Source organism: Octopus bimaculoides, chromosome 1, assembly GCF_001194135.2.
Source record: "Octopus bimaculoides isolate UCB-OBI-ISO-001 chromosome 1, ASM119413v2, whole genome shotgun sequence".
NCBI lineage: Eukaryota > Metazoa > Mollusca > Cephalopoda > Octopoda > Octopodidae > Octopus > Octopus bimaculoides.
In genome coordinates, this window is record NC_068981.1 from 43,308,862 (window position 1) to 43,324,930 (window position 16,069).

At 34.9% G+C, this 16,069-nt stretch overlaps 1 long non-coding RNA gene across 1 annotated transcript in view; it reads left to right on the forward strand.

The window, feature by feature from the left end:
- The window catches only part of LOC128247326 (uncharacterized), a 235,704-nt gene extending 220,967 nt beyond the window's left edge, over positions 1-14,737 (forward strand). Inside the window, exon 3 of the long non-coding RNA XR_008263707.1 lies at positions 12,128-14,737. This is a non-coding gene — a long non-coding RNA (uncharacterized LOC128247326). The remainder of the gene's footprint in view (positions 1-12,127) is intronic.
- The last annotated feature ends 1,332 nt before the right edge of the window (positions 14,738-16,069 follow it).

The window sequence follows — 16,069 nt, forward strand, 5'->3', positions numbered from 1 at the left end:
TATATATATACATATACATATATATATATATATATCTTGAGAGAGAGAGGGGGGCAGGGAGGAAGGGAAAGAGATAGAGACTGAGAGAGAAGTGAGTCAAAAGTCAGAGAATAATGTGAAGAGAAAAGCAAAGTTTAATATGGCTAAATAGAGTTAACCAACATCATGGTTAAGAGAAAATGCAATGTGAATGTAACAGTGACAGAGACAGAGATTAGGAGGGAAATGTAGGGAGAGTAAGAAGAAAAGGAAGAAAGAGATAAAGAAAATGAGGAAAGATATAATTAAAGAAAGAGTGAAAGAAAGAGAGAGGGGCAGAAAGAGAAGGTGAGAGATTGAGAGAGTGGCTGAGAGGGAGAGAAACTCAAAAAGGATAGAAAGTAATATGTGATAAATGAAGTGGAAAAGAAAGGTTATTAAGTGATATCTGAAATAAGAATCGGAATAAAAAGAGATAACATTGCATGATGGGAGAACAAGACAGAGAGATTAAGAGAAAGTTGGAGACAAAGGAGACAAGGAAAATAAGGAAAGAGTACAGAGAGAAAGAGATAGAGGAAGAATGAGAGAGAGAGAGAGAGAGAGAGAGAGAGAGAGAGCAAGGAAGAATGAGAGAGAGAGAGAAGATTTGGATTACTCAAAAATAAAATGTCTCAGCTAATGGAAGACAGAAATTGTTAAGATAGAAAGAAAATGTATAAGAGATTAGAAAATGAGCGTTAATGAAATAGTTACAAAGATAAATAATAAAAGAAAATTTTCCTCAAGAAACACAAATATAACCAAGAATGAAATAATTGCAAAGACAGAGAAGAAATATAATGAGAAGATTAAGTGTAAGAAAACTAATGAACGAAAATATCAAGCCATTAGCTGAAACCATTGCTTGATTAGGGTCTCATTGATATTATTGAAATTCTTACTGGTGTGCTAGAACATTTATTTAACTAATCAGTGTACATAGAGTAGCCAATTTGATATCTCTTTGTATTTCTCTTTTTTTTTTTTCTTTTCTTTTTTGGCATTTAAAATTTTTCTACATTCTTTGGAGGGGAGAATATTTAGAAAGCAAAAAAAAAAAAAAGACAAAAATAAAGCTAAATAATATTACAAGAAACCTGGAAACTGATTAATCACATTTGCACTTACACTAAATTAGAGTTCAGCAAAGAATTATTACCGTTTTACATAGAAGTGATTTTTTTTTTTTTTTTTCGCTTTTCTCTGTTTATCTTTTATTTTATATTTATTTTTTGTAGGTTTTTTTTGTTAGTTATTTTGTTTTGGGTTTTGCTGTTATCTTTTTTATTTTCAAAAACATTTAACAAATAATATCTCCTGTAGCATTATGGTATTGTATAACAATAAATATTTTTTTAATCAATTTCAAGCTAAGGAGATTTTCCTTGTTCAGGAAATAACACTCTTAGCATTCTAACACTTTAACCACAAAGCCACTGCCTTGTGTCTATGCAGCACCTTAGGCAAGTACCTTCTACTAAAGTTCTGAACAGATCAATGACTGGTGAATGGCAGAAGAAAGCTTTAAGATGCCCATTGAGTATGTACGATATATCCATATGTATACATATGTGTTGGGTCTCATGGAAACAAAGTAGCCAATGCTGGTGGTGTGTGGAAAGCTCTTTTCGATTGTTGGACCTCCTGGAGTCAATGACGAATGACTGAGACCTTTGACATTATGTCGTGCTTGAGAAGAAGATCCACGAATAAAATCACAGTCATGGCAGATACTGGTGTCACACAAATGGTACCCATGCTGGTGGCATGTAAGAGCACCCATTACACTCTCAGAGTGGTTGGTGTTAGGAAGGGCATCCAGTCATAGAAACTATGCTAAATCAGACTGGAGTCTGGAGCAGCCTTCCAGCTTGCCAGCCCCAGTCAAACCATCCAACCCATACCAGTATGGACAATGGACACTAAAGGATGATGATGATGATGATACATACATGCATACATCATACTTACAACACATGTATACATATGTGTGTGTGTGTAGATGTCTCTCTTTCTTTCTTTCTTGTATCATGGCATATTCATACCTTTGATGAATCATGACTTGTTCCTCTTCCATTTATTTCTGTCTCTCACAACATTACTCCAGGTCTTTCTTGCTCTGCACATTCAATCTCTTCCTCATCCAGTTGAATATCTTCGTTCTCTGCCTTCCTCTCACTCACCTTCCCACCAGCTCAGTCTCCACCATGTAACGCTCTATTCCGTCATCCTCTCTGAGAAAATGACCAACAAATCTCCACTGTCTCTCTCTCTCTCTCTCTGATAGTATCCATCAACTGTCTCTTCACTTTCATCTTCTTCAACACTTCTACATTTGTCACCCTCTGTATCCATGAGATTCTAAGCATTTTTCTATAAAACCTCTTTTCCATGACTTTGCTTATCGTTCAAGACTCACATCTATACATTAACACCGACCAGATGTAGCACTTCAATAGTCGTTTTCTGTATAAATTATGAAATGTGTGTATATGTATGAAATCATCATCATCATCGTTTAACATCCGCTTTCCATGCTAGCATGGGTTGGACAACTTGACTGAGGACTGGTGAACCAGATGGCTACACCAGGCTCCAATCTGATTTGGCAGAGTTTCTACAGCTGGATGCTCTTCCTAACACCAACCACTCCAAGAGTGTATATGAATATTGTCATTTTGCAGCTCTGCTTGACACCATCTTAGAAAAATTCTGATATGCAATTTACATTCCTTGTTGACATTAAATGATGATGATGATGATGACGACGATGAGGATGATGATGATGATGATGATGATGGTGATGATACATATATGCAAAGATCTGTGAAATAATGCAATCCTTTAACTGGCAAACACACAAGGGTTTGTAACAGGAAGAACCTCCAGATAAATCCCTGTCTAATCTATGCTAGTATAGAAAAATGGACATTAAATGAAAAAATGACTGCACACACACACACACACACACACACACACACATACACACAGACACACACAGACACACACACACACACACACTCACACACTCACACACACACACACACACACACACGCATACACAAACAGAGTCAAGATATGAACTAAAATATCATTACTAATATTACTAATAAGTTCATGATTAAGTTAAAAACACCTCAACTAATCATTGGATAGTATAAGACCACAGCAGCCTTCTTTGAAATTATATCAACTCATAAGATATTTACATCTGCCCATAAATGTATTGCTGGCTAAAAGCTGGAGAGCTGTTGTGTAATGTAGTATAGCATTAAATTAAAACTCTGTTAATGTATCAGTAATTTATCTATTAAATTAGCTGTCTTTTTGACTTCGTTAAGACCTGAGTAGCAGTGGATTTATAAGCAGTGCATCTGTGTACAGTTAAATGGAGTATGCAGTGGCTGATGAAATATCAACACAAGATTGAAATCAAACTGGTAGGTCCCTCATTTTCTGTCCACAAAGACATATGTATATAGAAAATATGTTTACATTACTCTATATATGCAATGTTAGCTAAAATCCATAGGTCTGTTCAGTAGAACAGTATATGATTAAGACAAAATACTGTTAATACACTAGTAATTTAGATATATACATATATGCATGTGAATGAGTAATTTGATTTCTGGTTGAATAATTGCTGGTTTTCAACAGCATGTAATCATGGGTTCCAGAAAGTTAAGAAATTCTATTAAAAAGAAATGTTTAGTTACTCTTTCGGTGTTGAGTACTCATTCTTCTGGTATATTACTAACACACACACATACATACTCAACACACACAAGCTTGCAATTCTTTATTCTATGGAATGTGATGTTTCAATTTAGTAGTAGGCTATAGGTAAGTACATAGATTTAATTAAGTCATGACTGTTGCTGTTTTGCTGCACAATATTTGTGCTGTTGTTTGACAGCTAATGTAGTTAATAATCTTGTTCCCATTTTTCTATATTTATATTTCTGTGTATGTATATTTCAATATTTTTCTAGACTGAGAGAAGGGACGATGGTTTTAGGATAATAGTATATTAATGTTTAATAGTGTTGTATTTTAAGAATTGGTACAGGGGAGGGGGAATTCTTTTGCACTTGCATGAACAATCTCTCAAATTCTTGTAGCACAATAAAATGTACTCAGTCTATGCTGTAATAAGTTGGTGATAAGGTGGTATTCAGCAGTAAAAAAGTTGATATATAAGCTATGAACACACCAGAGGTGCAGTGGATTAATAGGAAGGTTATCAGAGAAGATAGTTTTCATATGTGGAAGATGCACAGGATCCATAAAATTTTAGAGACTCAGGAAATTGATTCTCTCAAATTCCCTGGTAGTAAGTACATTAGAGGTAGTAGATAATTTCTGCTACCTAGGGGACCAAATTAGTAGAGGGGAGGATGCACAAAGAGTGTGATAACTAAGATTAGAATGGGATGGAGGAAATTCAGAGAGCTGTTACTTCTGTTGGTCATGAAATGTTTCTTTCTCCGAGTGAAAGGTAGATTGTATGATGTATATATACGGACAGCAATTTTATATGGTAGTGAGTCATGGGCCCTGGATGCAGAGGACATATGAAGGTTAGAAAGGTATGAGGTTAGTATGCTCCACTGAATGTGTAATGTGAGTGTACATGTTCAACAGAGTGCTAATGTTTTGAGAGAGAAGTTAGCCATAAGAGGAATTAGCTGGTGTGTGAAAGAGGGAAGACTGTGTTGGTTTGGTCATGTGATGTAGAATGAAGCCAACAGCTCCATAAAGAAGTGCTGATCTCTCAAAGTAGATGGAACATGTGGAAGTGGGAGAGCCAAGATGAAGTATTGAAGAACGACCTCAGGCTGCCAAACCTTTCAGGTGAGATGACAAAGGACCGAGATGCCTGGTGCCTTGCTGTACTTAAGAAGACCTGTACTCTGCAGCCGAAGTATTATGACTGGTCCTTCTGGTGGTGCAAAGTACTTGTTGTGGTGCCGCATAAAAGCACCCAGCACACTCTCCATAGTGGTTGGCATTAAAAAGGGCATCCAGCCATAGAAATTGGAGTGGGTTGCAGCTCCTAATTTGCCAAATCTGATCAAACCATCCAACCCCATGCCAGCATGGACAATGGACATTAAATGATGATGATGATATATGTCTATATTACCAGATGACAAAAAATAGAGACCAATAAATTATTACTCTTTGAGACTCATTTAACTAATGCAAGTACAGAAAAAAAAAATATATAATGATGATGATGATGATGAAGATGATGATGTTGATGGTGGGGGTGATGATGATGACAGTGACAATGAAGGGGACGATGACGACGACGATGATGAAACGTATGTTGCCAAAATATATAATGAAACACATTGGGTTTGAAATGTAGACCTATGAGCTGATGGAAGCTTAATACCATACTTATTGATCCATATTGTTTCTGTCAGCTAGTTTGCTTCGTTGAATGTCTCAAAGGACCCTTATTTAGTAGAACTCAGACAATTTTATCTTCAACCTAAAAACTGTTCAGTTAATTTTTGTGTTTTTGTGCCTTTTTTTTTTTTATAGCACACTGGATACTGAGTTAGAATGTATCAAAGCAGCTGTTAAAGATGGGTGGGAGCTGGAGGAAGATGTGATTAAAACTTTTATATATTCACAGCAGACAACATTTTGGATGAGAAATGTTTTGATTATAGACACTTATATTATAAACTAAATATAAAACCATAGAGATTTCAAGTGTAATATTATGGAAATTGCAAATATCTCTAGGAGTGCAATTTCCTTAAGTATTGTTCAACTCCTTGAAGAAAGCAGTTCACCAAATTAGATTATTTAAGCAAAGTCATAAAACAATTTAATTGTATAAAGTTCTGCTTATCGGATATATACTTTGTTGTCTCTGACGCAGTGGACGTTAGCTAATGGTGATCGCTAGACAATAATAAACTATATGTTTTATGGCCAATATATTGCTGTCATTTTCCATTATGCTTATAGTACTACTTCTTGCAGATTAAATAATGCTACAGTAAATATCAGGTGCATAAGAAATGAAAAATACTGTTATATTAAAGCTTAATTCTTATACATTACTTTCTACTCTATGCCTCTATTGGTTCAAAATAGGCAAACTAGCTAATTTAACATTATTGTCTTGCATTTCTTCACCCTTCTCAGAGACGGGTAATTAAAGTATACACATTTGGTGGGGGGGAAATGATAAGACAGCAGTGCAAAAGGAGATTAGGCGTTTGAAAAACTGTTTAGTACAGTACTTCAGATTTATTAACCATTCTCCAACTCAATACTCTCTCCTTCTGCTTCACTCCTTCTCTTGTTCTTTTTTCCTCTCTCTCTCTCTCTCTCTCTCTCTCTCTCTCTCTCTCTCTCTTTCTCTCTCTCCTTTTCTTTCTCTTTCTATTTATATCTGCCATACAATCATGTCAGAATCTCTTTATTGTACTAAAAGACCACCAGTATACAGAAAAACATTCTAAAAATTGGAAAAAAATGGTGTTACTGTTTGCAAGGATAATAAAAATATCTAAGATTTGTGAGGATAACCCTTGATAAGAAAAATAATAGAGCTTCTTAAAACTTAGAATATTTCTTCATTTTATGGAATATGAGCAAACCTCACATTTAACTTTTTTTACAGAATTGACTTTCTTTTTGCTCAGACCACTGGTAATTTCTAAGAATTTTTGTAACTACAGTGATGTTTTTTCACCAACTTTACTGCTTACACTTGATTTAAGCATTAGTTGTGAAGGTTTATTTTTTCTTGGTAACATTTCATTTAGAATAAATCTACATGTAGCTTTTAATCTTTGAATTCTACCATTTAAATTTTGAAAATATTCACATAGTGAGAAGCAGTTAAAGAGTTAACCAAATTTGGCAGATCATTCTCCTGACTGTGATTGGCTAGATTTTTGTAACATTTTCTTTCACAGAAATATACGAGGCCAATAGCAGTGGCAGTTTTAAGTTGTCACTGTACTCAGTGGATGATTTGTTAAAACGCTCAAGCTATCTTAGCTCTGGTAACAATGGTCAGATGATATTTTCTTATGATGTTTAATAAGGCCAAAATATATCTAAAGTTATTGTGGTGCTGTCAAAGATTAGACTCACTCCCCACTATATTTTGTATCTTATTCATCATCATCATCACCGTTTAACGTCCGCTTTCCATGCTAGCATGGGTTGGACGATTTGACTGAGGACTGGTGAACCACATGGCTACACCACGCTCCAATCTGATTTGGCAGAGTTTCTACAGCTGGATGCCCTTCCTAACGCCAACCACTCCGAGAGTGTAGTGGGTGCTTTTATGTGCCACTGGCACGAAGGCCAGTCAGGAGGTACTGGCAACAGCCATGCTTGAAATGGTGCATTTTACGTCCAGCGAATTTACATTAGGCGTTTGAGAAACTGTTTAGTACAGTACTTCAGATTTATTAACCCTTCTCGAGCTCAATACTCTCTCCTTCTGCTTCACACCTCCTCTTGTTCTTTCTTTCTTCTCTTTCTCTCTCTCCTTCTCTTTCAATCTATATTTGCCATATCAATTCAAACTCTGGGAGTTGTTGCCTTGCCTTTCTTAATCAGAGTTAATTATGATTATAAAGTCTTTTACTCCTCGCTACCAGTGTAATTTTAACTACTATAAACCTCTAAAGTCTAAAGTTAGTGGGACATATAGTTTATGGTATTTGACAGCACACATTTTGTCCTATGCACTTTCACCCCTGCCCCAGAATTGAGTACTGAAAATTTATTATGCTCTAGATTATTTCTTCTTATTATATATCAATATATTTGATAGAAAATGAAACATTAAAAACTAATATATATTAGAATTTCTATTCTTGCTGAGGTTGTGCATCAGTGTCTGTGATACATAGTATTGTAAAGAATTTAAGGCAACTGAAAGCCCAAAATTGAGATGCACATAATATGCAGTAGTGTATTATGAAATAATAAACATGTGTGCATATATGTATGCATATTTGTATGTATACATGTTTGTGTGTGTGTATGCATATATGTATGCATGTTGGTATGTATGTATGTATGTATGTATGTATGTGTGTATGTATGTATGCATGCATGTTTGTATGTATATATGACTTTAAACTGCATCTGGTAGTGGAGTCTTGGTGCAGGAGTTCCAAGGTTTTGAAGAATGTGGAACTACCTCTTAGCCACTACAATTCTCACGTCTGCTCTGGCATGTTAAAGTTCCTGAAATATCCCTACTTCTCATTAGGAGAAGGTACAATTGTTTAAAAATCCTGAAGTTCTGTTCCATTGGTTTTATAACTGATATTGCTGCAAACTAGGTTCTGTGCTATGCAATATTCTATCCACTCAAAGTCGGTGAGCTGTCAGAAACGTTAGTATGCCCAGTGAAATGCTTAGCAGTATTTTGTCTGTCTTCATGTTCTGAGTTCAAATTCTGCCAAGGTCGATTTTGCTTTTCATCCTTTCGGGGTCGATAAATTAAGTACCAGTTGCATACTGGGGTCGATCTAATTGACTGGCCCCCTTCCCCCAAACATTTCAGGCCTTGTGCCCAGAGGAGAAAAGAATTTTATCCACTCAAAGCAAATTCACACACATGAACCTCTTGGACTCATGGAATGTTTGCATAGATTTGCTGAGTTTAGGAAGTGATTTTACTCAGTCATAAATTGACTTCCACCATGTATGCATATAGATATGTATGCATAGATTCTACAAACCCAAAGGATCTTCTGCGTGGTTGCTTCACCAATCCAAATTGATAGAAAGAAAGAGCAACTGAGTCTTCTCCAAATCACAGTCTACTATCTTAAAAATGAAAAGGTAGACCACACAGTGCAATATTGTTCTAGATGCACAAAAATGCAGGATAGTCATGGCCAGAATATTATTGATCATAGGTTTGTCCAATTTGGGCAGAGTAGCAGTGGCTAAAAAGCAACAATTACTATGTTAAAGATAAAATATAAAATTTTATAAAGAATCCATAGAACTAATAATTCAGATATGTATATTCTCTTTAAGAAACAACTAATATTCTTCCCCATTACATTAGATAATTAATCATAATGCCATTTGTCAGTAAATTAACTCATCTTGAGTTAATTTTCAAAATTGGTAGAGAGAAAATTAATGTTAAATTTCTTCTGCATTTCTAAGTTGCCAACATGGCTATCAGTGAGAATAATTTCTTTTGACTCTGTACAAAATGCTGTAAGGTTTTTACACTTCACTCCCCGAGAATATTAATAGTGTTGACAGAATAAAAAAGAAAGTCGATGTTCAATGTAAAATGCTTCAATTAATAAAAGGGTCTTCAATATGCTTGTTTACAACTGGTATAATCCTGTAGGTAATTTGAGTGGTTTTTAATTGTGAACATTCTGATTAACCAGAACTATTTAACAATCCACAGTTTGAGATAATGCTAGCTGAAATCAATCTGAGGTTACTTTTCTTTTGACAACTGCTGTGGTCATGACTTTGTGATCCCAGTCTCGAATAAAGGCTGCAGTAAAGTTATAAAACCCTTTGGCTAATTATTAGTGCTTCTGCCAAGTCTCTGGCTGCATCTTTTTCAGACCAGCTCTGACTGAATAGAGCTATGATCAAAAGTATTTCAGATATGAGCAAGTTATCTAAATCTTCTGATATTTTTTATTTGGGGCACAGTGTATTGAGGAACATATTATCCAATGGGTCCTTCATATTTTCAGAACAGTATGATGTGGTATGAAGGAAATCTGGCTGTTGTTTCCAGATGTGTGGCTTGTTATATTTCTTTACTTAAAAGCATTAGATTGATTGAACCTGAGGATTTATTACGTCTGGAAGCATAAATAACCTTGTATTCAAAATTTTGACTGCTAAATGTATGCCCTAATTGTTTTTATATTTTTTTTTTAAATTGACATCAATTTTTCAAAATGCCCTGCATGTGCCAATTTGGCATGTCTTCCTTAAAAGCACTTGTATAACTACTAACCATACTATTTCTTGGAAATAGTAAAATGTCTGAAATGATTCTTTTGTCAGTAGGAATGTACAAGGGAGTGGTGAAAAGTTCTTGGCTTTGGGCAAAAGAACATTAGGAGGATCAGTTAATTACAATTTTATTCAACATATTCCCTCCTCTCTCACACTTATTGCAGTGATCCTTTAGTTTTTCTAAGTCCTATAAAAGAATTTGGAAGGTTGGGGCTCCAACCAGGTCTTTAATGATGCTCAACCAAGATCTTTTCAGCACCCTGTCGTATCTAACTCACTCTGTATGTGATTTTCATGTCTGAGTTGGCGATGGACTGGCTCCTGTGCAGGTGACACGTAAAATACACCATTTCAAGCTTGGCTGTTGCCAGTACCCGCCTGACTGGCCCTCGTGCTGGTGGCACGTAAAAGCACCCCCTACACTCTTGGAGTGGTTGGCGTTAGGAAGGGCATCCAACTGTAAAAAACTCTGCCAAATCAGATTGGAGCCTGGTGTCACCTCCTGGTCCACCAGTCCTCAGTCAAATCGTCCAACCCATTCTAGCATGGAAAGCGGACGTTAAACAATGATGATGACAATTGAGTCAATTTGTTGTACTTAACCATAACTTCACTTTACTAAAGAATCTTGCATATTCTTCTTTCTTAAATCCCAGCTTTCCATGTTCTGGAGCTTTACTCATACCCATTAATGCTAAAAGTGTAGCTGCTTTGTTTGTAATTTTTAACCAATTTTATTATCTAATTTTCTGTGTGTACAGTCTATTTCATCTTTGTCCATTGAATTTATTATGTGATCAGAAGTAAAACCACTACAGTTTGCACTGTCTCTGACATTATATGAATCACTTGCGCAGATTGTCCTTCTAGATTCTATGAAAATGTTCAAATAGTTCATGCCTTGGCGATTCAGCTTTACCAATTCCTTGAATTAACTAAAACCAGTGTATTCTGAAGCAGATGGTCAGATGACCTTACCTACTGGACAGGCACAACATATCGCATAATTTCAATGCTTTGCTCTGCTTTAATGTTGCATAAATACTGTTGCAATATTTATATTGTAATAAAGCTGAACCAAGACATGAATGCTTGTGTTCTTGTTTCTCCTTGAATTACATGACAAACGGGATTTTATTTTTATTGTCAAAATGCAGGAAATACAAATGAGTGTCGTTAATTTGTTACCAGCCAATCAGTAACCACCAGTCTCTATATCAATTTCAATTAATTAAAGTTTGGGGATTGACCCTCTAATCATCTTTGCTGTATTTGTTATTACCACTAAGGGTGAAATTTCAATGAAATAAAATTCCATGTATTACTACTTTAAGTTTTCTAGTACCCACTTGACTAAATCTGTGGAGTGTGTGCATGTATATGTGTGTGTGTGTGTGTGTATGTGTGTGTGTGTGTGAATGTGTGTGCATGTATGCATGTGTGTGTGCGTGCATGCGTGCGTCCGTGCGTGTGTGAGTGCGTGTGTGTGGCACTACTTTTAAGTTTACCATTTTATAGACAGAGATTGATAAAATAACTGATGTAAGTATTGCAGACAATGTGATCAGTTAAGAAAACAGGTTTGACGCTGGTACTTTAGCATAGGAACAGTTCAATACCTGAAACAAGCAAAGAAGAAGGAAGAGCATTTGATTGACCAGATGAAGCATGGAAAAGCAGATGTTAAAACAACGATGATGATATTCCTGAATATTTTACATTTTCTCAAATATTTCAAATGTAAAAGATTCTGTCTCTGCTTTCCGAATAGCACTGTAAGTTGTAGCCTGGGCTCACTGGTCTATTAGATAAATGCTAGTAATATGATATAGTTAATTAGCTCAAATATATATGTCCCTTTCAGAAATTAACTGAAATTCTGGTCATAAGAAATATATATTTCAGGAGAGTAGAAATAGTTAAGTGCTTGATTGATTCTTCTACATTTTGAATTCAAGTGCTACTGCTGTCTACAATGCAACTAATTCTTATAAAGCAATAAATTAAGTATTAGTATTATAGTGAGGTTGATTGAATGTAATTTCTTTAAAGACTTAATCTCTTTAAGAATGGTATTAATCTTATTCCTTTTTAGGGCCTCCAAGACTGGAACAAAGAAAGAAAAAAGTTAGCAGCAGACCAGAGGCTTGGACTGGATGTTTGTAGTTGAGAGGACAATGCTACAGGCACACAATGGCCAGATGGTGGTGTTAAACCTGGTAACAAATGAAGTCTACTGCCCCCAAATGAGAAAGATCATTCTAACAGTCTTGTACACAGTTACTGTCTAACAAATACCACTAAAGATAAAGGAATAAAGCTTTCTCAGGTTCCAGGTTCTCTGGAGTATATAATCCCAGCTGGATTGGATGCCAGCCTCTCACAGGAATACTCATTCTGGCCAGCTGAATGAATGGGAGCAATGTAAAATGAAATGTTTAGCTCAAGAACACAATACATCATCTGGTCCAAGAATTGAAATCACAATCTTACGATCTTGAGTCCACCATTGTAAACACTAAGCCATGCACTTCCACATCAAATGCCACTTTCAAGGCTTTAGTAGACCAGTGGCTATGGTAGAAGACATTCTCCCAAGGTGGCATTGAATTGAAACCATGTTGTGAAGTGAACTTCTTAACTATAAAGCCATGTTTTGTATCTCAGGAAAAGAAAAGAAAAAAGAAAACAAAAAGTAATTCTCGATATTTACCTGATACAGTTGAATCATTTATTGACTATTCTTTTCATGAATATCTTCCTTTTCAGCAGATTTACATTGTTTCATTATGTTGTATATACATTAATTCAGCATTGAATTTAACTAACACAGATTTAATGGTTTATTCCATTTCAATACAAAAGAGATTGCTAAAGAAGAAGGAAAATAACAAAAGAAAAATTCCTATAGAACAATAACTCAGCACATTGTTTATGCATAAAAGAAAAGAAGCTATACAAATATAATGACATATAAAAGAAAAATATAATTATATCTAGCAAGTACATAATTAAATGCAGCCAAAGCATAATTGGGATATAGAGTAAACATAATTTTTCTGGGGGACAACAATAATATACAAGTGTGGGGAGTTCACAATAAAATATAGGACAAAGGTGACGATTTACAGAATATACTGTACAGTAACACAAGGTTTATATTAGCACTTCAAATAAATTCACATCAACTTAATGAGTTAACATTGACTTCACATCCACTTAAGAAGAATTGATATCTTTGATGATAAACAAAGATATTTTATACCTTTTCATCAATTGCTGTATCAGAAAGAATGCCATAGATGACCGAGCTTATAGCCTAATAGAAAATCAGCTAAAGGGCTGGCAGTTTATAACCAAGTATCGCTGACAATGTCATGGTATCAATAGCCAATATAGTTTACTCTCAATGGCCTGTTATTATTGCTGTTTGCCTCAAATCAGCCTTGACTCAGTAGATTTGGGACCAAAGGCATTCCAGCTTTGACCATCTTACTTTATAGACAGTATTTCGATATTTTCTTTATTAAATGTGTCCTTTCTCCTTTTAAGATTGTGGTATTTGACACAAAAGTGATTTGGCTGCTATCTCTAGCAGATTGAGTGTTCGTATGTAAGCTCCCTTAGTTGATTGTCTATATGCAAATAGCCCTTATTTGTTTCTTTTTATCATTTCGTCAGGAGGAGAAGCACTGCTCATGGCTCTTTACATGGCCTCCGACACTATGGAGAGAAGAAAGGTACGCTTAATTCAGAGATCTGGTCTAAATGTTAAAGGCTGTTAAGCACCAGGTGATCGTGTTAAATTGGGTGATGGATTACACTTACCACCCAAGTGGATATAATTTAGGCTCAAAAAGCAAAGTGGAACAAATACTATGAGGTATCTAAGCTGATGCTTCTACAATTCTGCCATTCCACTACATCAGATCTGTACTTATCAATCCCAGAAGGATAAAAGGAAAATTTGTCTGCAGTGAATGAGATTTGAACTCATAACACAAGAAGCTTGAATAAATACCACAAAGCATTTCGCTATTGCTCTTATGAATGTGCCAATTCACTAATTAGTAACATTTTGAAACTGATAAATACATTTTATTAGTTTGCTGTAAGGAAGTCAAACTTCTCTTGTAGTCAAGGTGAGTAAAGGTGTTGACTTTCTCAACTCTCATCCAGTGTATGGAAGTATACCATGGTACCTTCTGTGGTTCTTGACCGAAGAGGCTATCCCCTTTCTAAAATATTATTCGAAAGTGTTGTAGTATACATGTACTTATTCTTGTATCGAATATGCTATATCATTTGGGTTATATCCTAGCCTCTGGAGATGATGTTAGCCTATAGCAAATTTTGCATATCGAAGAATTTTTTACGGAGAACTCCAAGTTAGCAAAGCACTTATTACTGGTCACTGTTGTTTACATCGGTGAATTTGATGCTTGTTTGCAAGTATATAGCTCTGGTCACTGGAAGCTATGTTATTTTGCCAGAAACACAGCTAAATATCATGAATGAAAAACAGAAAAAAGAAAAAGCCTTATTTACAATTCTGCTGTATTTATACAGCAGAATTATGAAGCTAAAAACCTCAAAACTGTGATTTTATTCTTGTTGTTGTTGATGATGATGAAGATGATAAAGATGATGATGATGACAACAGGATACTAATAGATAAATAAAAAGCAAAAAGTCTCTCTGTTTCGGAATTAATTCATTAAAATTTAGACATCTGATCTTTAAATTATTAATTTTTATGAAGGTCAAAATGCTATGTTTTTGTCTTTGAAAGGTCATCATACTATATTTTCTGAATAAATGTCTAAGATGGAAATATTTGAACTTTTAAGAGTAATTACAAATTTTCTCTCTCCTTTAGAACTCCAGTTCCTGATTAATGTATTTCCTTTCTATTGGATTATAAAACACTGAATATGACTGGTGATTTCCTACCAGTTTTTAATAAATTTCTCTACTTCTATTATCTATTATGGAATATTAATATATCTCTTTATAACTTATATATTTGGATGTAAGATTCTTATTTGTAGATAGATCACTCGAGCTATTCTTCAGCGCAAATGCAGTGGCCAGAAACATAGTATAACATATCAAAGTACCCTTTAGTTCTGCTTCACCTATGAACAACAAGCAAATGAACAAATTTAATCTCTCAGCAGTTAATCAAAAGTAAAGTAGCCTTCCCACTTATATTGAAGTGGAGTTGTTTTAGTCGATAATTCACACTAGTGTTGGCAACCTTTCTCTCTTTCTGAAAGGCAAATGACACAATTATCACAAATATCAACATCTCTGTTTGGCGTCATTCTACAGTATCCTGATAATAACAATTAAGTATATTACCATTTCATAAAGAGTTTGCTGTTCACTATATTAGTGAAAAAGGCTTGGAACAAGCAGGCCAATTTCCTACAAATATTTTGAATTAACATAAACTAATGTGTAGAAAAGAATCCACTTAAGAAACAAAATAAATCTGACATATTTTGGGCACTGTTTAGAACATAATATTCTACAGAACAGAACAGCAACAATCATTCTTATTTCCTTAACATGAATCTAATGCTACTTATAAGAGATAGCATGACTATTAGCCTTATACATGAAAATTATTGATTTTCTTCAAAGGTATTTTTTCTTTTTTATATAAGAGATGGAGTGATGCCAATTCTATTAGCCACAGTATACAACTGGGATTGTGCTGCTATTAAACACGCACCCTAGACTACATATAAACACTACACATATTGAGTTATTACTAGGACTTGCTAATGCACTACTAACAATACCATTCAGATCTACTAGTCTTCTGTTTACCTCAACCAACAGTACTACAATAGAATCTGAAATAATATGGTGTACCTAAACTCAAGACCAAGACCAACTTTTAGCTATAGCCCTTCATCTTTACTATCTATTTACAGTGTCTAATCTCTGCAAATAATTTAAAGAGAAGAAGAGAGACATACACACAAACACACACACAGATATATGCTCACATGTGCAAACGCAGGTA